This window comes from Protopterus annectens, chromosome 7.part0 (assembly GCF_019279795.1).
Source record: "Protopterus annectens isolate FY-2018-M chromosome 7.part0, PAN1.0, whole genome shotgun sequence".
NCBI classification, from domain to species: domain Eukaryota; kingdom Metazoa; phylum Chordata; order Ceratodontiformes; family Protopteridae; genus Protopterus; species Protopterus annectens.
Genome location: NC_056739.1, coordinates 559,360,998 through 559,384,988, shown reverse-complemented (window position 1 = coordinate 559,384,988; position 23,991 = coordinate 559,360,998). Strand labels below are relative to the sequence as shown.

General features: G+C 41.7%; 1 protein-coding gene across 1 annotated transcript in view; it reads right to left on the bottom strand.

Annotated features, from left to right (window-relative positions):
- LOC122806593 (complement decay-accelerating factor, GPI-anchored-like) overlaps window positions 1-23,991 on the bottom strand; it is a 514,569-nt gene that overhangs the window by 171,596 nt on the left and 318,982 nt on the right. The window lies entirely within an intron of this gene.

The following is a 23,991-nucleotide window of genomic DNA, read 5'->3' as shown; positions in this document are numbered from 1 at the left end:
TGCCTCTCTTGCTTTGTCTCCAAACTGTCCAACCTGAGCTGACCCTCTAATATACTGATTCCTAATCCTGTCCATCTTAGTCACACCCAGTGCAAATCTTAACATCTTTAACTCTGCCACATCCATATAACATAGCTGGTCTCACTACCCACTTGTAGACCTTCCTTTTCACTCTTACTGGTACCCATCTGTCACAAATAACTTCTGACACTCTTCTCTACCCATTCCACCCTGCCTGTACTCTCTTCTTCATCTCTCTTCCACACTCACCATTACTCTGAACTGCTGATCCCAAGTACTTAAACTCATCTACCTTTGCCAACTCTACTCCCTGCATCCTCACCATTCTGCTACCCTCCCTCACATTTACACACATATATTCTGTTTTAGCCCTGCTGACCTTCATTCCTCTCCTCTCTAAAGCATATCTCCACCTCTCCATGGTCTCCTCACCCTGGTCCCCTATTCTCACTACATATCACAAGCAAACATCATAGTCCACAGGGCCTCCTGTCTGATCTCATATGTCAACCTGTCCATCACCACTGCAAATAAGAAAGGGCTCAGAGCTGATCCTTGATGTAATCCCACCTCCACCTTAAACGTATCTATCACACCCACTGCAGTCCTCACCAATGTCACACTACACTTGTACATATCCTGTACCACTCTTACATACTTCTCTGCCACTCCCGACTTCCTCATACAATACCACAACTCCTCTCTAAGCACCCTGTCATATGCTTTCTCTAAGTCCAAAGACACAATGCAACTCCTTCTGACCTCTGTATTTCTCCAACAAATCTCTCAGAGCAAATATTGCATCTGTAGTGCTCTTTTCTGGCATGAAACCATACTGCTGATCACTAATCATCACCTCCCTTCTTAACCTAGCTTCCACTTCTCTTTCCCATAACTTCAAGCTGTGACTGATCAATTTTATCCCTTTGTAGTAACTGCAACTCTGCACATCACCCTTATTCTTAAAGATAGGTACCAAAACACCTTTTCTCCACTCCTCAGGCATCCTCTGACTTTCCAAAATTTACAATCTGGTTAAAAATTCCACTGCCATTTCACCTAAGCACCTCCATGCTTCCACTGGTATGTCATCTGGGCCAACAGCCGTTCCATTCTTTATCCTCTTCATAGCTGTCCTTACTTCCTCCTTGCTAATCTGCTTCACTTCCTGATTCACTATCCCTGCATCATCCAACCTTCTTTCTCTCTCATTCTCTTCATTCATCAGTCCTTCAAAGTACTCTTTCCATCTACTCAACACACTCTCCTCACTTGTGAGTACGTTTCCCTCACTATCCTTTATCACCCTTACCTGCTGCATATCTTTCCCAGCTCTGTCCCTCTGTCTAGCCAATTGGTACAGGCCCTTTTCTCACACTTTAGTGTCCAATCTCTCATACAACTCTCCATATGCCTTATCCTTAGCCTTTGCCACCTCTCTCTTTGCCATGCATCTCATCTCCTTATACTCATTTCTACTTTCTTCATCTCTTTGACAATCCCACTTCTTCACCAGCCTCTTCCTTTGTATACTCTCCTGTACTTCTTCATTCCACCACCAGGTCTCCTTGTCCTCCTTCCTCTGTCCAGATGTCACACCAAGCACCTTTCTAGCAGTTTCCCTTACTAGGTCTGTTGTAGTTACCCAGCTATTTGGTAACTCTTCAATGCCTCCCAGTGCCTGTCTTAACTCTTCCCTGAACTCCACCTCACAATCACACTTTTTTAACTTCAATCATTTCATCCTTAGCACTGCTTTCACACTCCTCCTCCTCTTCTTGATCACCAACGGCATCCTACAGACCACCATTCTATACTGCTTAACTACACTTTCCCCTGTCACCACTATACAGTCTCCAATCTCCTTCAGACTGGCCCTCCTACATAGGATAAAATCCACCTGTGTGCATCTTCCTCCACACTTGTATGTCACCCTATGTTCCTCCTTCTTCTTAAAATACGTATTCACCACAGCCATGTCCATCCTTTTCGAAAAACCCACAGTCATCTGACCTTCTGCATTCCTCTCCTTAACACCATACCTACCCATCACTTCCTCATCCCCTCTGTTCACTTCCCCAACATGCGCATTGAGGTCCACTCCAATCACTAGTCTCTCACCCTTGGGTACACTCACCACCACTTCATCCAACTCACTCCAAAATGTTTCTTTATTGACCCCCTATTCAGTGAAAGCTGAAAATATTGAAGCTACAGAAAACCAAATTTTTTCCTAGGGAAAGAATTTGGTTGTCCATTTCTGTTGCTTCAGTATTTTCAGCAGTGTGGTGGAAAGTTATGGGTCGGGTTCATGTAAGTGTGCGACTGAGTGTGGGTTAGGTTAGTTAGGGTTAGAGGTGGGTTAGGTAAGTGTGCGATTGTGTGGACGTGTGGGTTAGGACGGGGTAGGTGAGTTAGGGTTAGGTCACGGGTGAGGTGAGTGTACAATAGTGATGGACCTTAGGGTTAGGGTTTGGTTAAGGTACGTGGATAGTTAGTGGTGTATGTATAGTTTAATGTATGGTTAGGTGTAATATTTTAGGTGTATGTGTGTGGATTGCTGTTTGTTTGGTGTGCTTGTGTTGTATGTGTTTTGGAACAGCAAATTTTTTCCCTAGTAAAAAATTTGCAGTTCTGTATGTTCGATGTTTTCAGCTTTCACTGAATAGGGATCGATATTAGAACATTCAAAGTTTTGAAACTTTGATGTTCTAATTTAGACTTTAGTTGGAAATAGCAGCCAGCTGAACTCCACTGGTGGCTGCAGCTGCCCCTTGATTAAAAGCCTCAGTTAGGAATTTCAGGATCTTTGAAATGGGTACAGTAAAAGGGTCAATATGATTTTTGGTTGCCCAACAAGAGAACCTCTTCCATTTGCTGGCATAAACCTTTTTTTTTTGAGATTTGTGAGAGGAGATCAAAATGTGTCGTACTGCTGGGGAAATGTCAGGAAGCTTGGCTAAGATGGGAAGTGGAGAAACCAAGCTGTCAGCTTGAGGGTCTGAATAGAAGGGTGGAGTGCTCCTGAATGATGTAACAGGAGATCTGAAACTAGGTCCAGGATCCAAGGCTCCTCCTGGAGATGGGGCCATAGGAAAGGGAACCAAATCCGATGAGGTCAGTAAAGGGCAATGAGGATTAGCTTGCAACCCAGCGATTTTGCTTTCTGAAGAATTTTCGGTATTAGAGGAAATGGGGGAAAAAGCATAAAGAAGTCCTGGGGGCCAATCATGAACAAGTGCATTCCTGGGTAACTGTCCCAGTTGGGGGACCAGGGCAAAATAGCTGCTGCATTTGGTAGTGATGGACGTTGCAAAAAGGTCTCAGCAAGGCTGGCCTCACTTCAAAAAAATTGATTTGCAATTTCCTGCTTCAGCGACCACCCATGTGGCATCAGATTTGTCCTGCTTAGCTTGTCCGCTATCACGTTGGATTTCCATAGAATGTACATTTTAATTAGAAAACACTGAGAAGACACCACCCACTGCTATACTCTTGGGGTAAGATCTGGTTCTGCCTTGCTTGTTGATTTACCATACTACTGACATGTTGTCTGTTTGAATTGCAATCGTCCCCGTCGGTAGAGAGCCTGGAAGTGCTTGCAACACCAGAAGCACCACTCTCATCTCCAGGACGTTGATGTGCAAGTGGTGCTAGTGTTGCTGCCAAGTTCCTTGAGGAGTCTGTCCCAGATAATGCCCCCCCACCATATCTGAGAAGAATCTGTGGTCACTGTGGCTACCGGTTGGGGAAGGATGAACGGCCTGCCCATAATTACGTGCACAGACTGAAGCTACTATTGTAGATCCTTTTTGCAGGTCTCCATGATGAGAATCTTGTGCCACTGCAATACCCTCATATGGAAGCATGCCAAGGGAACTAGTGTTATTGCTGCCACCTTCGAGCCCAGTACACTGAGGACAAATCTTGCTTGAATCTTCTTTCTCCTGATCAAGATTGACACCTGATGTATGGTTGACACTCTCTCCTGAGGCAATTTTTGCTATCATGTCTTTTGTATTTAAATCTGCTCCTATAAATGTAATATGTTGACAGGGCGACAAGGCAGATTTTTTGTAGTTAATAGTGATGCCTAACTCTGAGCAGAGACAAATTGTGGTGTCCATTGCAATGATTAGTCGATGCTCGGTGGTGGTGGTAACGAGCCAGTCATCTAGATATGGAAACACCAGAATCCTGGACTCCTCAGGTGAGCCGTAACTACTGCCATGCATTTGGTGAACACTCTGGGGACTGTAATGAGACCAAAGGGCAGAGCTCTGAACTGGTAATGACTGGCTCCCAGCCAGAAGTGTAGATATCTCCTGGATCACCTGTCCAATTGTCCTTTTCCAGAAAGGGAAGAATGGACTGCAGTGTCATCAGCCGGAACTTTGTTTTCTTGACAGACTTGTTCAGTCTGCTGAGATCCAAAATGGGTCTCCAGTCCCCTGGTTTTCTTTGGAACTAAGAAAAACCTTGAGTAAGTTCCAGATCCAATTTTGTCTGCAGGGACTTCTTGGATGGCTCATTTTTCTGGCAACTTTTGAACTTCTAGGTTTGCTTGATCCCATAGATTGGGTGGCACATCTGGAATTGATTTTCGTTTTCAGGGAAGAGGTGGCATGGAGAAAGGAATGCTGTATCCCCTGGATATTATCGACTTTACCCATGTGACTTTTGTGATACTTTGCCAGGCTTCTGGGTACAGTGACAATCTGTCCCCGACTGCCTCCAGAGGTGGACAGGTGGGCCTCCTTTCAGGAGCACTGAAAGGGCCTACCAGAGAACATATCTCTGTCACTCTCATTCTGCGGACTCCCTCTGCTGTGAGAGTGGCATCTCCCTTTATTGTTTCCCCCTCTGACTCTGGGGGAAAAGTCACCACGTGCATCAGCAAAGCTCCCTGGGATTTCCAGAACCACATTTTGACACCTTTTTGACCTCTGGGATAAGGTCTAGTGGATGCAGAGAAATGTACACCCACAGTAGAGAGAATTTTGCCATCTTGCTTGCACCTGGTAAGAGTCTCTTTTACCGTGGGCCCAAACAATGATGAGCCATTAAATGGGGTGTTGGTAAAGGAGACTTGAAGCACTCTGTGAACTCACAAAGGCGCATCCAGGAATGTCTCCATAAGGCAATTCCTGTGCCTGCTGCCCTGCTCGCTCCATTGGCCACGTAAGAGATGAGTCGCATGGAGGAGTTGACTATAGAAGATAAGGTCGCAAGCTGGGAAGTAGTCTTGTCTGAAGCTCCCGCAGCTGTAGGATCCTGAAGAGCATCTTCCAGTTCTTTGAGGAGATCCCACTGGAGATGAGTGAAATGTGACAAATAATTCAGTGACCAAAGGGTAAAGGCCGCTGATGAAAACATATACTTCCCGTATCTGTCCATCGTATGGGAGTCCTTGTTTGGTGGATGGACAGAAGAAGAAGTTTCTGCTAATTCCTTCTTTGTGGCAGCAGCAACCACCATAGCATCAACTGGAACACCCTTAGTCAGGAAAAGCTTGTCCTCTGGTGCTGTGATAAACTTATTGGGCCTCCTCTGAGCCAGTTCCATAGATTTTGGAGAGCTCCACACCTTTCAACTGACCACCCCCAGGAGCTGGTCAAAATGAGGAGACACCCAAGAGGTGGAGTGTTGGGAGACAAAAGCCTCCAGGTACATGGACACATCTTTGGAAGGGGAAAGGGATTTCCAGCCACCTCTCTGCTTGATGATTTCCAGGATGTCTGAAAATGAGACATCCTCAGAAGGGGACCGTGGGAACCCTTCTGAATTCCCCAAGTCTGTGTCTGATGTAAGAGACTCAGGGGAGTATAAATGCTTCCTCTTACAAGTCCTCTTCTGAGGGACCTCCTCAGAGGGGTACTCTGGGGGGAGGTTTTGGAAAAGGGGGGTCACCCAAGGGGGCATCCTGGGGCATTGGTTCCCTAAGCTTTGGATGGAGGGGTGGTGTGGAGGTAGACACTAGCCCCCAAAGGGGATGGAGCAGCTAAAGCAGAGGGTGGAGCAGTCTGGAAGGACAGCACACTCCTCATCACCTAGAAGCAACCACAATCCTGACCTGACAGAATCTCCAGCTCCAAAGAGCCTGGAGATGTCCCCCGCACCAAGGGAGATGTCTCTGAGGCTGATCTGGGTGCCAAACTCTCCTGCACTGAAGCCCTGAGTGGGAGAGTTGGATCCGACAAGGGTCTGATCTCGCTCTCCCCTCTGCAGCTGACAACGGAGTGTTAGCTCCCAGATCCATCGATAGAAGGCAGTATCGACAAGATCGGAGAAGATGTAAGAACCAAGAGACCAGTGTTTTTCAGATTTGATGGTACCACCACAAAGACCTCTATGCACTCCTGCTCAGAACTCAGGTGAGTTGAAGGAGGAATCGATGACAAAGTAGGTTCAGCAGTCGGCTCCACGTCCATATGGGCTGGGCTCAATAAAATTTTTGCCAAGGCCGGAGTACTAAGTAACCTCTTCACCACCCTCTCCATATCATCATCATCTGAAAGGATCCTGGATGATCGAGAGGAATGAGTGGACGAGTGGTGACTACCTGTTACAGACTGGAATGGTGGAGACTCTGGTACAGAACACATGGCTCCAAGGAGGGAGACCAGTTTCTTTTATAGCTCCTGGTCAGTTCTGAAGACACTGGAGGAACTGAAGGAGTTTGTGTCTTGTCAGACCAGACTGACTTCTGATCCGACGAACTTGTTTGTTTGTCGTGTGCCTTCGAGAGTTCCGAGCTCGGAGCAGACGAAGATGCTTTCTTGGAGGGCCTATCAGATTTGCTAGCCTGATTCCCTTCCACAGATGCCTCAAAAGGCCCTTTAAGTAACCCTCTCAGAATCAACTTATTTTTCTGCTCTTGGAGGACCCTAGAGCTAAAACAATGACAAATGGAACAAGAGCCCTGCAGTTGAACAGCTCCCAGGTACATACAACTAGTAAGACCATCCATCAATGACATCTTCTGTGTGCAGGAATCACATTTTTTGAATGCAGAAGGCTTGGATTTTTTTGACGACTTCTTAGACATACCTGACATACAACAGAGTAACAACACAATTATCAATAACAGTAACAGAAAAAGAAAAAAAAGGCCCAAATCAGACCAGAATGCAAGTTTTTTTTTTTTTTTTTTAAGGAAAAGAAAACAGGAGGGATGGCAGGAGGAGAGTCTCTAAGTTAAACAACAGCTCCTTTGTCCAGGGAGATGCCACTAACTTAAACGGCAAACCACTTTGGAAAAAAGGGAAGTAAAAAAGGGGAAAAAAGCCCTCTAACTAAAACGGGCTGAAAATAAAAAGAGAAAATGAATAATCTATCTAAAATGGAATAATAGGGACTAATGAAAGGGGGATTAGTAGGCCTGAGAGTGGGAAACAATGGCCTTGACAACAAACAGCAAAAATAGCGAGATAGACATGAAGCGCACATACAGTTATAAACTTGTAACTACGAGGGATAATTACAACTAAGAAATATCAAAATTCTTTACAAAAATAAGGAGAAAAAATACAACTTAGCCTGACCCAGTCGCAAAACAATTCCGAAGCTTCGAGCGGCAAAGGAGATCTGGGTAACTCTCACTAGGTACTTTGGGATAGGATCTAGCCTCGTGCCAGTGGCAGCTCTTGAGCTTTAGAATGCAGCTGAGTATCGGCTCCAATCCCAACAAGCAAGAATGAAGACGAGGTAGGGACAACATAACATCAACACTTCATATCACCTAAAGAACACCATCCCTACAGTGAAGCATAGTGGTGGTAGTATCATGCTTTGGGTTTGCTTTTCTTCAGCTGGAACTGGGGCTTTAGCCAAGGTGGAGGGAATTATGAACAGTTCCAAATACCAGTCACTTTTGGCCCAAAACCTTCAGGCAGCTGCTAGGAAGCTGAAGATGAAGAGGAATTTCACCTTTCAACATGATAATGACCCCAAGCATACTTCCAAAGCAACAAAAGAATGGCTTCAGCAGAAGAAAAGTTAAGTTTTGGAATGGCCTAGCCAGACCCCAGACCTAAATCCAATAGAAAATCTGTGGGGTGACCTGAAGAGGGCTGTGCACAATAGATGCCCTATCAATCTGACAGATTTGGAGTGCTTTTGCAAGGAAGAGTGAGCAAATATTGCTAAGTCAAGATGTGCCATCCTAATAGACTCCTAATCAAGAAGACTGAATGTTGTAATTAAATCAAAAGGTGCTTCAACAAAGTATTAATTTAAGGGTGTGCACACGTGTGTAACCAGCTTATTGTATGTTTTTTTCATTTTTATTTTTTCCCCTAACAGATTTGTTTGTTTTTCAATTGAATTGTACAGGTTATACGTCACATTAACGGTGTGAAAAGTTTTGAAATGATTTATTGTGGTCTCATTTTTTTATATCATAAAAACCTGGCATTTTAACATGGGTGTGTACACTTTTTATATCCAATATATATAATATATATATATATATATATATATATATATATATATATATATATATATAAGTTCATAGGTCCATAGATTAGTACTAAGCTAACTGCCCTTGTGAGCCATTTTAAGCTTAGCCAATTATCCCTTGTGAGACTCAAACCCTGTACCTTGTGTTTGTAAGGCAAACACCTTAACCATTAGTGTGTGTGTGTGTGTGTGTGTGTGTGTGTGTGTGTGTGTGTGTGTGTGTGTGTGTGTGTGTGTGTGTGTGTGTGTGTCTGTATATATACATCCATATACATACACATATGCATACATACATACTACTCTGGCATAATCAAAAAGCAAAAACGTGGATGGCCGGCAGGAGGAACAGGCTACTGCAGCAGAATCACCCAAACATCAACTGTTATGGTAAGTTTACTTACACAGTTGTACTATGCTTCCCATATTCATCACTGTGATTTAGATGCAAGGGTAGATTACCCTAGTTTACAGCATTTAGGAGATGGAAGGGGAAGGGTTTCAAAGCCAATGGAGAATGGTCTTAGCAAAGCCTGATACAAACCTTGAGAAGGAATCAAGCTAGTAATTCTTTGTAAAAGTATGTACAGAGGGCCAAGCAACTGCTTCTAGAATATATCTGTGGCTTTTTAGAAAGGGTTTGATTCTAGATGACATGAAGGCCCTGGCAGAGTGGGCACTGATCCTGTCTAGAACAGAATTGTTATGATAAGAATAAAAAAAATGTAAAAGCTTGAGTTAACCATTCAGAAAAAGTCCGTTATGACACAGGTTCCCCCCTTCTTTCCTCCCAAAGAAATGAGCAAATGATCCAAAAAGATGAAAGATTTTGTTGTGTCAAGACAGTACCCGAGTCGTCTGTGGACATCCAAGTTATGGAGTATTCCTCCTCCCTCATTTCTAGGTTCAGGAAAGAAAACGGGGATGGAGTGTTTGGCTTAAAGTAAACTCAGATACCACATTAGGCATAAAGGAAGGATTACTTCTGAAGGAAACCCTGTCTCTGTGGAAAATGGGATAAGGCTGACCCATCATAAGAGTATGCAACTTAGATAGTCTTCTTGCAGAGGTCAGAGAAACAATTAAAACTGTTTTCCATGTTAAGAACTTCAAATCAGCCAGATGCACAGGTTCAAATGAATTAAGTGTCAAATTAAGAGTCAAATCCTTCCCTGCCCCCAAATCTCACCCTCCCCCACTAGTGCTAAATTTAAACCAGACTTTGCCACTCCCTTGGCACTCCCCTCCTGCTAAGTACCAATCAGCACCTCACACATCATTGAGCAACACTGCCCACTTAACCCATTTCCTTTTCTCTCATTCTTCTACACTCTGTTAGCACAGTCAGCCATCAAATTTGGCCCACCCCCTATCAAAATGCAAACAAGCAAAAAAACACTAAATACCCAAATGCCTATACTGTTTCTATTTTACCATCTCAATGCCTATGAACAAACACTTGACCATGGTAATCATAGATTCATAGGTTGGTACTAGGCTATCAGCCCTAGAGCCTATACAAGCCTAGCCATAACAATTCCCTGGCTATTTCTTCCCACACTATTTACTTCCCTGGACCCCTGTCTAGCAGGGCGACTGACGTGATCCCCGGGGTGAATTTCCTTTCTCCCATCCAATCGTCATGGTTCCTTTTGAAGAGGGCCAAAGAGGCACTCTGCTTGACATGTATGGGCAATCTATTCCAGAGTCTGGGGAGTCTCTGGGTCAGGAACCTATCCCTCCAGTATGTTTTGTTTATTTCGATGACAAGGTTTAGATCCCTGGAGTGTGTGGCTCTGAGAGATTAGGATTTCTTTAAGTGTAGCATGTCCAACAGCTCTGGATTTGACATGGCCTTGTATGTAAAGCAGAGATCGCCTCTGAGTAGACAATATGCAACAGAGTATAGCTGGAGTTTTTTAAGTCGGTCAGAAAAGGGCATCTGCTTTAGGCCTGTGATTCTTTTAGTGAGGTATTTTTGCGGCTTTTCCAGTTGTTGCAGATGTCTTGAGAGGTACATACTAAACAAGGCATTGTATTCTATAATGGGTCTAATGAGGGATGAGTACAGTGGGACAATGACCTCCCTTTTTTCTGGATGAAAAGCCCTTAGTGATGAGGTCTGCCACATAGAAGGATTTCCTGACTATTGTGGCAATGTGGTTATCAAAGGTCAGACCACTGTCCACCTGTATCCCTAAGTCTCTTATCACACTTTCGGTGTTTAGTGTACTGCCACCTATATGGTAATTCATGAGTACATGTTTTTTCCCAAAGGGGATAACTATACATTTCTTGGCATTGAGCTTGAGCCCATGGCTCTGGCACCAAGCATCTGTTTCTGTAAGGCCCTTTTGTAGAGTATCCACATCATTTGGGGATTCAATAATGGCTCCCAGTTGGCAGTCATCTGCAAACTTTGTTAGCCAGAGTCCCTTAGTGTTGGCTTGTACTTCAGAGAAGTAGATGCCAAACAAGAGCGGTCCCAGGACTGAACCCTGAGGTACTCCACTTATCACTTGTCTGGAGCTGGATTTGGAGTAGGCTACTTTTACAGTGTGCGTTATATCAATAAGTCAGTTAGCAGCCCATTGGGTGGCGTAGGGATTAATGCCAAGCTTAGTAAGTTTATCTATGATTCCAGAGTGGGGGATGGTGTCAAAGGCCTTGGCAAGGTCTAGATAGGCTGTGTGAACCACCTTACCCTTGTCCATGGCTCTGGAGACTGATTCGAAGAAGTCAATCAGGTTCAGGAGACAAGATCGACCCTTCACAAACCCAAACTGGGTGGGGTCCAGTGTTTAATGTCTTTGTTTATAAGTTCCATGATAATACGCTCCATGGCCTTGCAGATAAGTTTCCGGGATCCAAGGTGGATTCCCCCCTTGTGGAGTGGGATAACTGTAGCTCTGCACCATTCAGTGGGCAAGAAACCTGAGGTGAGGCTATGATTAAACATGACACTTAGGTGAGGTGCCAGTTCATATTGTAGTTCATGTAGTACAATGCTCGGGATGTTATTTGGTCCCATGGATGCTGTATTCTTAGCTTTGGAGAGTGCGATTTTTACCTGTGTGGCCATTATTACCAGAATTTGGCAAACTTCCAGTATTGAGATGGGCCATTTAGGGAGTGAGAGGGGGGTGAAGTTGGCACTGAATCGATCTGCCAGGATATTGGCAATATCCTTGGGATCAGTATATTTAATGCTATTCTGTTTTAGCTCAGAGCAGATCAGAGCATTGACATTTAGATTCTTGACATAGTTATAGAATGCCTTGTGGTTGTCTTTGGAATCTTTGGCAATTTTATTTTCATAACTAGCTTTGGAGGACTTTATGAGGGATCTCAGTTTCTTACTGAGGCTGGTAAGGGAGTTTTTTGCATCCTGGGATTTTCCTCTTTTCTGCAACTGTTTCTTCCTTTTGTTGTAAAGTTAAATTTGTTTATGGCAGGGGACCACCAGATTGGCTTCCTTTTTTTGGATGAGAGCAACTTGGTTCTATTTGGGATGGCACAATTCATGCATGAGTGGATGTACTCGAACAGTGCCTTAGTGTAGGATTTAGCAGTTGAACTTTCAGTTCCTGTCTGCATGGGTGTCATGAAGTTTGTCACTTCTGACTTGAGTAGCATGAAGTTGGCTTTGGAGAAGTTTTTTATGGATGTTTCACTACCCAAATGGTCAAACAGACACCCACGACTTCACACATAACACCAAACACTTTACCTTCCCCAGCACACCGAATATACCACCCTCTATAAAATACCACCCCTGTACAGCCCCAAAACATAATCCTAAAGACAAAGACTATATAAAGCTTATAAACAAGCTCCTAAAGCCCAGAATATCCTGTCACTATAACCTTATAACACATGGAGACATTCATCCCAACCCTGGCCCACCCAGACCCAATAACCTCCACTCCCCTACCACAACCCCCACGGTCAAGCTACCCATGAATACTCCCACTAGTTCCCTCCTAGCATTTCACCTAAATATTAGATGTATTAACAATATGATTCCCACCCTACACGCCCTCCTAGCAACCCATTCCCCAGACATTACGTGTCTTACGGAAACCTGGCTAAAACCCAGTACTACTGACAATGAGATACTACCTCCAGGATACAATATTCACCAGTTAGACCATGCTACAAGGAAAGGAGGTGGGATAGCAGTCCTTTACAAAAATACTCTAACCATTAATAGAGACACCATTCAATCTCCCCAATTCAATAACGCGGAACACCTCATAACCAAGCTACAGATTAACCAAAATAAACACTTGGGCATTGTCTGTGCATACATTCCACCAGGCAACAACCTAAATACCCTAGAAGATCTCCTTTACTGGTTATCCACTACCTATCCCCATGAAACCATAGTTCTTGGTGATTTTAACACCGACTGCACCCCTTCTCCTCCGACCCCACCCTCACTCATATAAACTTATCTGGGTTTAAACAGACCACAACCTCTCCCACTAGGATAAACAAACCAACCAACAAGGAAAGTATCCTAGACTGGATCCTAGTTAATAACCAACCCCAACTGAACACAGCTGGTACTCTCCCTGATGACCTCAGCGACCATTGTCTAACCTATATCATAAAACATAAAACAGGAAACCCTCACCAGCCCAAATATAAAACATTTAGAAACAGGAAAAACTTTGATGCTGCTATATTCCAAAATGAATTAAAAGTAGTTGACTGGTCATAGATCACTTTAACACTAAATTCCTAAGTATCCTTGACTCCCACGCTCCAGCAAGTACAATAAAAACTAGATCTAATACAGCACCATGGTTCACAAAAGATACCAAAGCTAAAATCAAAACTAGAAACAGAGCCTGGGCCAGCTAGAGAACAACTAAAGCCCCACTTGACCATCTAAAATATCGTCAAATCAGGAATGTTACAAAAAAATCTATTTTACTCTATAAAAAAAGCTTCTACCAAAATCTCCTACAAAAACACCACAACAACACTCAAAAGTTCTGGGCAGGCTTAAATCAACTACTTTGTCCAGGTCACTCCACCACCCCAACCCTGGCTAACTACACCAATAGTTTCCCAGAGACCATAGCTAGCACCTTTAATAACTTTTTCACTGAAACAATCCAATCCCTAGCAAATCAGCTAACCCACTCTACCTTAAACCACATGCCTAATCTACCTAATAATCACCCGGATTTAGCTTCCAACCAATATTCACTAGTTTTAGCAAAACACTTCAAAAAAACTAAAACCTACCACCCTCGCTGCTGACCTCCTCCCTGCAGAGTACCTACAAAGAGCTGCAGATGCCACTGCATATCCCATATCTATCCTCATCAACAGAACCTTATCCGAAAATGCTATCCCCTCCCTCTGGAAAATATCTCACGTCATCCCACTCCATAAAGGTGGTAGCTCCTCAGACATATCCAACTATAGACCCATTGCCATTCTTTCCCCACTAGCCAAAATAATGGAAAAATGTGTACACAAGCAACTAATGCAATACCTTTCACAGAATAACTTAATATCCGACTCCCAACATGGTTTCAGGCTACACCACAGCACCACCTCAGCCCTCCTTTCCTTTACTACTGCCATAAACCAAAACAGGAATGACAAAAGGCTAACCTCTGTCCTCTTCTTGAGCTATCAAAAGTCTTTGACATGGTCAACCATGAACTTCTCATTCTTTCACTAAAATCTATTTCCCTCAACAAGCCTTCTATCCAGTGGTTCCAGTCTTACCTAACTGGTAGACAGCAAGCGGTACAATGGCAGGGCAAACTCTCCAGCCAGTTACCTCTCACACTTGGTGTCCCTCAATGGTCCATACTAGGTCTACTACTCTTCTTTATTTTTATCAATAACCTCCACACTGCTATCCCTAAAGCCACCTGCATTCAATACGCAGATGATTCCACTCTCATCTGCTCATCCACCTCCCCATCCGACTTACAAATCTTAACCCAAAATGCATTTAACACTGTTGAGAACTGGCTCACCAACCAATGCCTACTTCTGAACCCCAATAAAACTAAACTTCTACTCTTCACCCCTACTAGTAGATCCACTACACTTTCATTCTCTGTCACATCTAACAATGGTACCACTATTTCCCCAGATAATCACACCAAACTGCTAGGGGTTATCATAGACAATAATCTCAAATTTGACCTACAGGTCAACAAAACCATACAGACCATCAATAAGAAGCTTGGATCATTGTATAGAAACAAGACATTTTTAACCCCACTGGTTAGGACTGCAATCGCCCGATCAAACCTACTCTCTACTCTTTTATATGCCTCACCTGTACTCTCAAACCTCAACAAATCCAAACTAGGTAAGCTGTCCCATAGCTACAAGCATATTGCCAGATTCGCCACAAGCTCCACCTATAGAACCCACCACTGCCAGAACCTTAAACAACTAGAGTGGCTAGAACTGCCCAGCTTAATTCAATTCAATCAACTCTTAATAGCGCACAACATTTTGCACCACCCTGAGGATGCCCCCTCACTTAAAATATTATTAAGCCATATAGCAACCTAAGATCCCTATGGTCAGCTGATAAACTACTGGTCCAAACTCACAAACCTAACAACTCTGCTGGTGAATCCCTGTTTGCCATCTTCATTGGCAAAACCTGGAATTCATTGCCAAACTATATAACCTCACAATCCTCCAAAAGTCTCTTCAAAGAAAAAACTCAAACAGTATCTCAAAGTGAATTGGCTATGCCCATGTACCAACCCTGATTAAGTTATAAACTAAATCATATTCTGCAATTATCATAACTTGTAACTACATCACCAAGCTCTGCTTCCAATCTGATGTCTCTTACTTTTAATTGTCTGTCCATGAGAATTGTGAGTCCCTATTAGGGAACACTACTAACCTATTGTATATAATAATTTTGTTTTTATAATTGTTTGCTAACTTCTGTGCAATCTATGTAAGTTTGTCTATGTGGAGCTTTTCTCCCCGAGCCTCCACTGAAAATGGACATGTATCCAGTTGGACTATCCCGGTAAACAAATGTAAAATAAAATAAATAAATAAGTGTTAGCTTCTCTAACACAAAACTAAGATCCCGATGAGGAGACACCAGTTTTCTTGAAGGTCTCTTATACAAGATCCCTTTCAAAAACATTTTGACATGAGAGTGCAATGAAAGATAAGGTTCCATGGGCAGACATGCTGAAATTGTCCAACAGAGACATAAGAAAGGAAAAATAATAGTAACTCACACAAATAGTGTAAAACCAAAGAAATACGTGCCCTTAATGGGTGCTGGCTATGTTGTTGGCACCAACTAGAAAACCCTTTCCATTTGTTAAAATATGATTTTCTAGTAGTAGGCTCTCTTGCTTCCATTAGTACTTCCTACACATCATCAGTAAACAGGTGCCTAAAGAGAATTAAGGCCCTGCCATCCAGGTAGTCAGATGAAGTTGACTGGGTTCGGGATGTATCATTCTGTAAGAATGATTATGCTAATTGCCTTCGGACATTTTCAAAAGAAGGGAGAACAATTCTTGTCTGGTCCAGAAGAAAGTCACCACAATCACCTTGTGGGATTCCTTCTGGATCTTCAGAAGTACCCTGGATATCAATAGAAAGGGTGGAAAAGCATACAGGAATATTCCTGTCCAAGAAAAGCAAAAGGCATCCATCTTCCAGGTCTTCTTGCATGGAGTCCTGGAACAGATTTTTTTCAGCTAATTGGTCAGAGAGATGGCAAATAGATCTACTTGAGCAACTCCCCACAAATGGATCAAATCTTGAAAGACACCTGATCTAGTTTCTATTCTTAAGGGTCTGCATTTGTCCTCTTAACTTTTCTGTCTCACAGTTTTCTGTAAACTGAGATTGTGCTGTAAAGCTATATCCCAAGTTAACATGGCTAGTCTGCAGAGGGTATAAGACCTGGTTCCCACTCACTTGTTAATATACAAAATGACTGTGGTATTGTCATTAATAAATCGAAGAGGTCCAGGGGAACAAAGTTGATTCAGAGAGTTGAATGCCTTAATCAGAGAAAACATCTCTTTTACATTTGTTTGGATCTGTCCTTGGTGTCACAGACATCTTGCACTTTCATCCTCCCTGAAACTGTTCTCCAAGCAAAGTCCATGGGGTTTGTGATGGCTGACTGCTTTGTAGGAGGCAGAGGGAGAAGGGGAGACCTGGGTTTATCGAAATTTGCTGTCTCCGCCAAGTGATTTCACTTCTGATAAACCACAAAACTGGAATTTAAAAATCTAATGGGTATTGGTGATGGGACCAGAGAGAATTCAGATACTATTGTATCTTTGTCATGTGGAGTCTTGCAAGGGACTAAATGGAATCACAGAAACTACGAGACCCAAAATCTTGAGGTATTTCCTCACATTAACCAAAGTATGAGTAGAACTCTAGAAATAGATCTAGGTATAGACTACTTTTTTCTATGTAAGAAAAACACTTTGAACTTAGATGTCTAGCAGACATCCCAGGAACATAGTCCTGTGTTAAAAAGTCAAAAGATTTGAATGTTTTCTCAGAATCTTAGCTTGTGAAAGAAATCTCTCACCCAAGTGAAAGATTCCAGACACTTTGAAAAAAGATTTTGCAAAGATTAGCAAGTCATCTAAATAAGGAAAAATGTTGATGCCCTGTAGCCTTTAATGAGTTATAAATGGAGCTAGGCACCTTGTGAACTCACTTGATGTAGTCGATAGACCAAAGGGTAAGTTAGAGAACTGATAATGTGATCCAGACACACAAAACCTTCAGAAATGCCTGAAGTCTGGATGAATGAGGGTGTGATGATAAGCTTTTTTGAAATCTAGAGTTGCCAGGTCACCTATATGAGGAAAAGGGGGTAACAAATTGTGAAATGACAGCATTTGGAACTTGGGCACTATCACAATATGGTTTAAGAAAGAATGATCCAGAATTGGTCTCCAAGCACTTCCTTTCCTTGACACCCCAAAATGTCCTTGAATAAAAACCTATCCCAATCTGAAAGGGAGAAACTGGCTCTATCACCCCCTGAGATAACATGTGTTGAAGGACAGGAGTAAAAGAGTCTGGTCTGGTGGATGAAGGACTAAGCCCTGGAAAGGATAAATCTCCATTTCTTCTTAAACAACAGTTTACCAGCATTTTATTGAGACTGTTTATTGGGTTAATTGCCAACTTCCAGATAAATAACAACTTTCCTAATCAGGAAACTACATTTTAAACGATACATTTTAAATGTGAAAGGCTTTTCCCCAAAGTGAGTTTATCTGCCCTGTGATAAAGGGAGATACTGCCAGAATAGCTATCTGGAATTTCACCTGGGAACTAAAATCAGATGACAAGATGTGATGTCATTCTGCAAGCTATCCCAGCAGTAATATTTGAGATATTAATTTGAGAAGCCTCTTAGTGAGAGCAGAACATTCTGTCTTGGACCTGACAACAACTAGAAGATCCGTTCACCACACCCATCTTGCTCTATCAGTAAGATCTTAGGTTACTGTATAATTCTCTTAGATATAGTCAGGAATATAGCAACGCTTAGTTTCAATATATATTTTTTATTTATCTGAGACTTTCCTGCAATGTTGTTTTAAATATTTCCTGTGGTGTTGAATTCTGATGTCACTGTGAATACATATTTAATATTGCCTTTTTCTTTTATTATTATTAAATATATTCATTTATTCCGTGGTGGTGGTGCTGCGGCAGCGTTGTCGCCTCACAGTAAGACTCTGTCTGGTTCGATTCTCAGCTAGAGCGTCTTCTGCATGAAGACATGCGTGAATGGGCGCACCTTCGTTGAAGGCTGTGCTTCAGGCCTGGCAAGGTGGTATGTAAAAATCAAATGCCAATCATTAGCGGACCGGAGTTCTGCTGTGGCGACCCCTAACCGGGAAAAGCCGAAAAACACAAACAAATTATTAAATATATTTAAAACTTTCATTGTGGCTGATCTGTATACAGATACATAAGTTTTGAAATCCTTCCATATTTACTTGGTGACACTGTGTGAGCCACTCCTAATAGCCTTGCTCTTGGTCAAACTACCATTTGTATTAATATTAATATTACACAGTAAGAGTGAACACTCTTTGTTAAGGGCCTTAAAGTAGCTGATAAGGAGTGGCTGGTGGCAGTGGAAACTGCCTTACAGTCTGGACAGAAGGGGGGCATACCTAGTAAACATGTGCCAGCCTTTCCCAGGTGTGTGAGTGTAAATCAAACCTCAAATAATATGTCTGTCAGCTACTTGAGCAGGGGGCATGAAACACTGGTTGGACAGAAAGGATGCTGGAGGTCTTGGCTTAGTTACTCAGCTGAGATCTCAACTTTATAGCTATGCCAGTGGGGATTCTTATTGGGATGTGGAGAAAAAGGGAGAAACCAGTCCCAGATTGAATGTGGTCTCTGTATGCTCTTAAGGGAAATTGCACTTGATGCAGAAGGATGCATCTGGAAATACTGTGTGTGTGCTGCCATCCTCTCAGTGAATGTCCTCCACTGTTGCCAGTGGTGGGGATTGAAGCTCCTTGATTACTGATCTAGTGGACGATCATCACATGCCCAACAAAGGAAAAAATACAAGCTAACCATTGATCCTTGAAAGTCTGCAAAGAGGTGTTGTCTTCAACATCAGGAAAGCCCTGAAGGGCTTGATCCTCAGACCAGTATTTAAAGCAGCTCAGCTACAGCTGCCCAATGGTTTGAGTACGTGGAAAGTGCCCCAAAATTTTAAAAACTGACCAACTGTTGTATCTTTTTTTTAAAACATCTTTTCTAAATTATCACTTAAGACAAAGGCATACATACATTAACAGAAAGGAAAACAAACCATAGCAACACTTTTTTCCATTTACATATATTATATTTCATACACATTTTCTTTCTTTGTAATTACCATCATAACAACATTACATAAACTGCTCAGTTCTTGCCTTCCCTAAAACCTCACTCCTCCTGAACATTATTTTGCATGTATTGTTCTCACAATTTCCATTTTTTTCTATGTAATCTGCTCCTTCCCTTTTCTAAAACTCCCGCATACAGTTCTTTTATCTCTTTAATAATACTCAATACCATATCCCTCAACTTCTTACAGCAAGAAGCCTGGACAAAGCATGACATAATGGTGGGGGGATAAAGGCCCAAAAAAGGGAACGTGTTTTAAATACTGCTCTTATAAACTTAGAAAGTTTCTAGAATAACTGGAATTGTGTTAGCATGCATTTTCGGATGGATATGACATCTAAAACCCAAACGCATATCATTATTTAGTTACTTTAATCCTTAGATCATCCCAGCAATTTCTCATAAAAAACACAATTTTTATGTGGAACAGACCAAAAATACTATGTAAAAATCTGGATATTCTGTATATCTCTATGCAGTTGAGAGATACGCTCAATACTTCAAATACAGTTGGTTTAGACTTTGATTTCCATTTTCTAGTAACTGCTTTTTTTTGGCAGCCAACAGAATTAAACATCATAAGGCCTACCTATGTCTAGGCAATTCAGATCCTGTGTCCCGGTTAAAAAAAAAATCATATCCTTAGTTACAGCCATTTTCTCAAGCAATGTTTCTGACAGAGTACTTTGCAGGGAATATATAAAATCTGACAACTCGATGGCTGTTATATTCTTGGCAGGATATAACCCATATAGCTAAAGTTACTGCAGCAGTGATGCATATTATAAATACTCAATGGTCTCATCACACAGGACTATACCAGGAACACTATGAAACAAATGGAGCTTCAAGAGTAGCTGATGGTCAGCTGGAGGGTATGCAAAAAGACCACAAAAAAGACTTCACATTGATAATATAGGTCCATTTCTTGGAAATATGTTTCTGATCAAAACAAGCTTTGCCTTAAGTGTTTTAAATTATATCATTCTTTACTAAAATGTTAATTTCAAAGTAGATTTTACTCATGAACAGTACACAACAGATGTATCCTGAGAAATGCTAATAACTGAATCTAAACCACTAACAACAAGGGCTACTTTTACATACAAAAAGACAATAAATCAGCAAAAGGTTATCTAATTTCTAAGCAGCATTAACTGTCAGGCTACATGGATGTAGGACACTCTCCAATACTTCTCCAATTTCTTATCTTTTCTCATACACATGATCAATTATTACAAGAGCCACATCAAGTATGTAAATGAACAATTTTTATCTCAACCAGGTCTTAACACAGACTACACTAGCTAGCAAACGTTCTTATCTCCTGGCTGCATGCCTTCTTTCTCTGTACAGCTGTGTCCTAACTTAATATCACACGACTAATACTGTCTGACAGTGTTTCTAGTAATGTGAGGCAGCCAAGCTTTCCTGTTTTGCTTGTAGAGTGGTTTAAGCAGCAAAGTGTTTTGAATTAATTTTGTCTAAGAAAACCAATCTACCAAGTTTTAGTTGTTATGGAATACCAGAACACACTATACTGTATCATGCAGCATCCCATGTAAGTCAAGAATTTGTAAGGAAAAATAGAATTATTGACATAGTTTGGACTCTTTACCAAGACTAGTACTGTAAACAATAAAAGAAAGCATTAGAAAAATCTGGCAGGTCTCTTGAATCAATGGTAACTAAAGCTTGGTTTAACAGAATAAATTGGCTAACTATTTAACTGTTATCAGCATATATCTTAGTGGGCAGAAAATGGAGGTCTTCGATGGACTTGTTTCATCCTGCTGACTCAACTGAAATTCATGTATAACAAGTCAGCACGATAAGCACCATCATAACGCAGTGAAATTATATAATTTCCATTCAATTAGGGAACCAGGTGCCACAACTCCTGTATAAGTATGTCCCAGTATAAATTACGGCTATGTAAATAGACTTACTATAATAGCAGATGTTCGAATGATCTCTGCTGCAGTATCCTAAGCTATTATGTGTTACACTCTGCATAAGACATTACAGCTGGCTAGCATCCAAAACTTCAGGGCACCTTCCATGCATCCAAAATGTTAGTCAGCTCTAGCTGAGCTATCTAATAGTCAGTGCTGAGCATCAAGCCCTTCACAGCTAATCAAGCAAACAGTTTGTGTGAGGCTAAACCCTGAGAGGACAATGTTTGTAAAAGAAAAAGCATTATGGCCACACCCTGACAAAAAAAAATTAAGAAAAAATAATGGGGATGAGAAGAGAGAGGTTACTGCAGCAGTGATCACTTAAACATCTATTGTTATGGTACTTACACAAATGTACTACGCTCATCATTATGACAACAAATGAAAGAGAAGGGTCCATGAGCCCCTGAAGAACGGTCCTAGACCTGAAGAAAGAATCTAGTTTATACTGTTTTGTAAAAGCAGGCCTTCTTGTCTCCATTAATAACTGCTGCATGTTCTCAGAAAATAGGTACCTAAAAGTTATTAAAAACTTATCATACAGGCAGTTAATTGCAGTTGTTTGGGTTGGCATGTTTCAAACATCCCTGATCTTGTGCGAGTAAATCCAGTCTGTCAGGAAGCTTGTCAATGTGGTGATATCTGTAAACACTTGAAAAGGTTCCAGGGACTGCAGATGACTCAGAGAGACAACAGCATTTATATAGCATCTATTTAATGTTTACATGTTTTGGTGGTCTGTCTTTTTGTTCCGAAGTCCCTGAACTTTTATGCCCATTGATAATTTTCCCCAAGCAAAGTCTGATGTATCTGTTGTGAGTGACGGAGCAGGATGGCAGAATGGGAGACATGGATTTGGAGAAATGTATGTCTCCACCACATGATCTCTCTTTCTGCAAATCCTAAGACTGGAATTTGAAAAGTCAGAGGATGTAGATGGGACCATAGAGATTTTAGACATCATTTCTTATGTGGGGTATAATGAGAAGCAAGGATGCCATGAGACCCAAAATCCGGAGGAACTCCCTATCTGAGACAGAAATCTGAGTGGAAAACTCCAGAAAAATATCTAAATATATATAGATTTTTTTCTCCATGTGAAAAAAAAATATTCATACAAAGATGTATATCAGGCATCCTTGAAAAAAAAAACAATCCTGTGAGAAGGAGACATAAAAGACATCTGAATGCTCTCTTGGAATCCTATGCTGTGTAGGAAATACCTTACCCATGAAACAGAGATTCCTGACACTACGAAAAAGACTCTGTAAAGATAAACAAGGTGTCTAAATATGGAAAAAAAGTAAATACCATGCATTCTGCAGTGGGCTATCACAGCAGATAGGCACTTTGTGAACAGTCCTGGAGCAGTGGATAGCCAAAACAGAAAGGCAGAGAACTGATAAGTATTGTGTGTCTGGATAACATTAAGAAATGCATGGAATCTGAATGAACAGGAAAGCAATAGTTTGCATGTTTTAAATCTAAGGTCACTAAGATCTCAAATAAGAAAAATGGAGGTAACAGGTTGTGAAGTGAAAGCATTCTGTTCTTGGGTACCATCACAAATTTGTTCAGCAAAGAAAGATTCAAAACTGCCTCCAAGAATCTTCTTTCTTTGTCATCAGAAACATTCTTGAATAAAATCCTTCTTCTCACAAAGAAGGAGGAACAGCTTTTCTACTCCCTGAAACAGCATGTGCTGTAAGATTTTTTTCAGTAAGTTGAAGAGGAACCCTCTGGAAAGGAGGGAGACCCTCCCACTACCATCTGTAGCTTATATAGATCACATTCAGGACCCATATTTATTTATTTATTTATTTTATTTTACATTTGTTAACCGGGAGAGTCCGACTGGATACATGTCCATTTTCAGCGGAGGCCCGGGGAGAAAAGCTCCAGGTACATAACAGACATGTGAACATTGTTAATGCAAAAAAAGGAAGACAGTTGAGTTCTAAATACAATATAAAGATACATTACATCTTGGGAAAAAATAACAGCAGCATATAAAAAAAAAACATAGGTCAGTCACAAAGGTGAGGCGCCTTGTTAAAAAGCGGTTAAGGATAGTGAGGTAAGAGAAGGGTAAATGATAGTGGTTAATCAGGTTTGGAACAGGGACATTGCCAGAGAGTATTGAGATGGGGTTTAAGCTTTTTTTGAATTGTAGGAGTGAAGGTTCTGAGGTGAGCATGGTCGGTAGGGAGTTCCACATTTTACCTACAAAGTTTGAGAATAGAGAATCCCCAGCAGAATTATTGGCTTTGGTAGTTTGAGCTAAGATCTTATTGGAGGAGCGTAAAGATTGCAGGTTAATATAGGGGTGAATGATGTTTTTCAGAGCTGGTGTTTTCTCTGGGTGATACAGTATCTGGTGAGCCGTTTTGAGTTGGTTGAAATGGAGTTGGCTGGAAAACTCTAACCACCCTAGTTGCTTCAAGTTAGTGCAGTGGTGCGTTCTAAAGGTGGAATTTGTGGCAAATCTAGCTATGTGATTGTAACAAGAAGCAAGTTTGTTAAGGGTTGTCTTGTTTAGGTTTGTAAAAAGGGGGAGGCATAGAAAAGAGTTGATGATAGGTGTGTGCTGGCAATTGTAATTTTAGCGTGAGGAGTGAGAAAGTGTTTT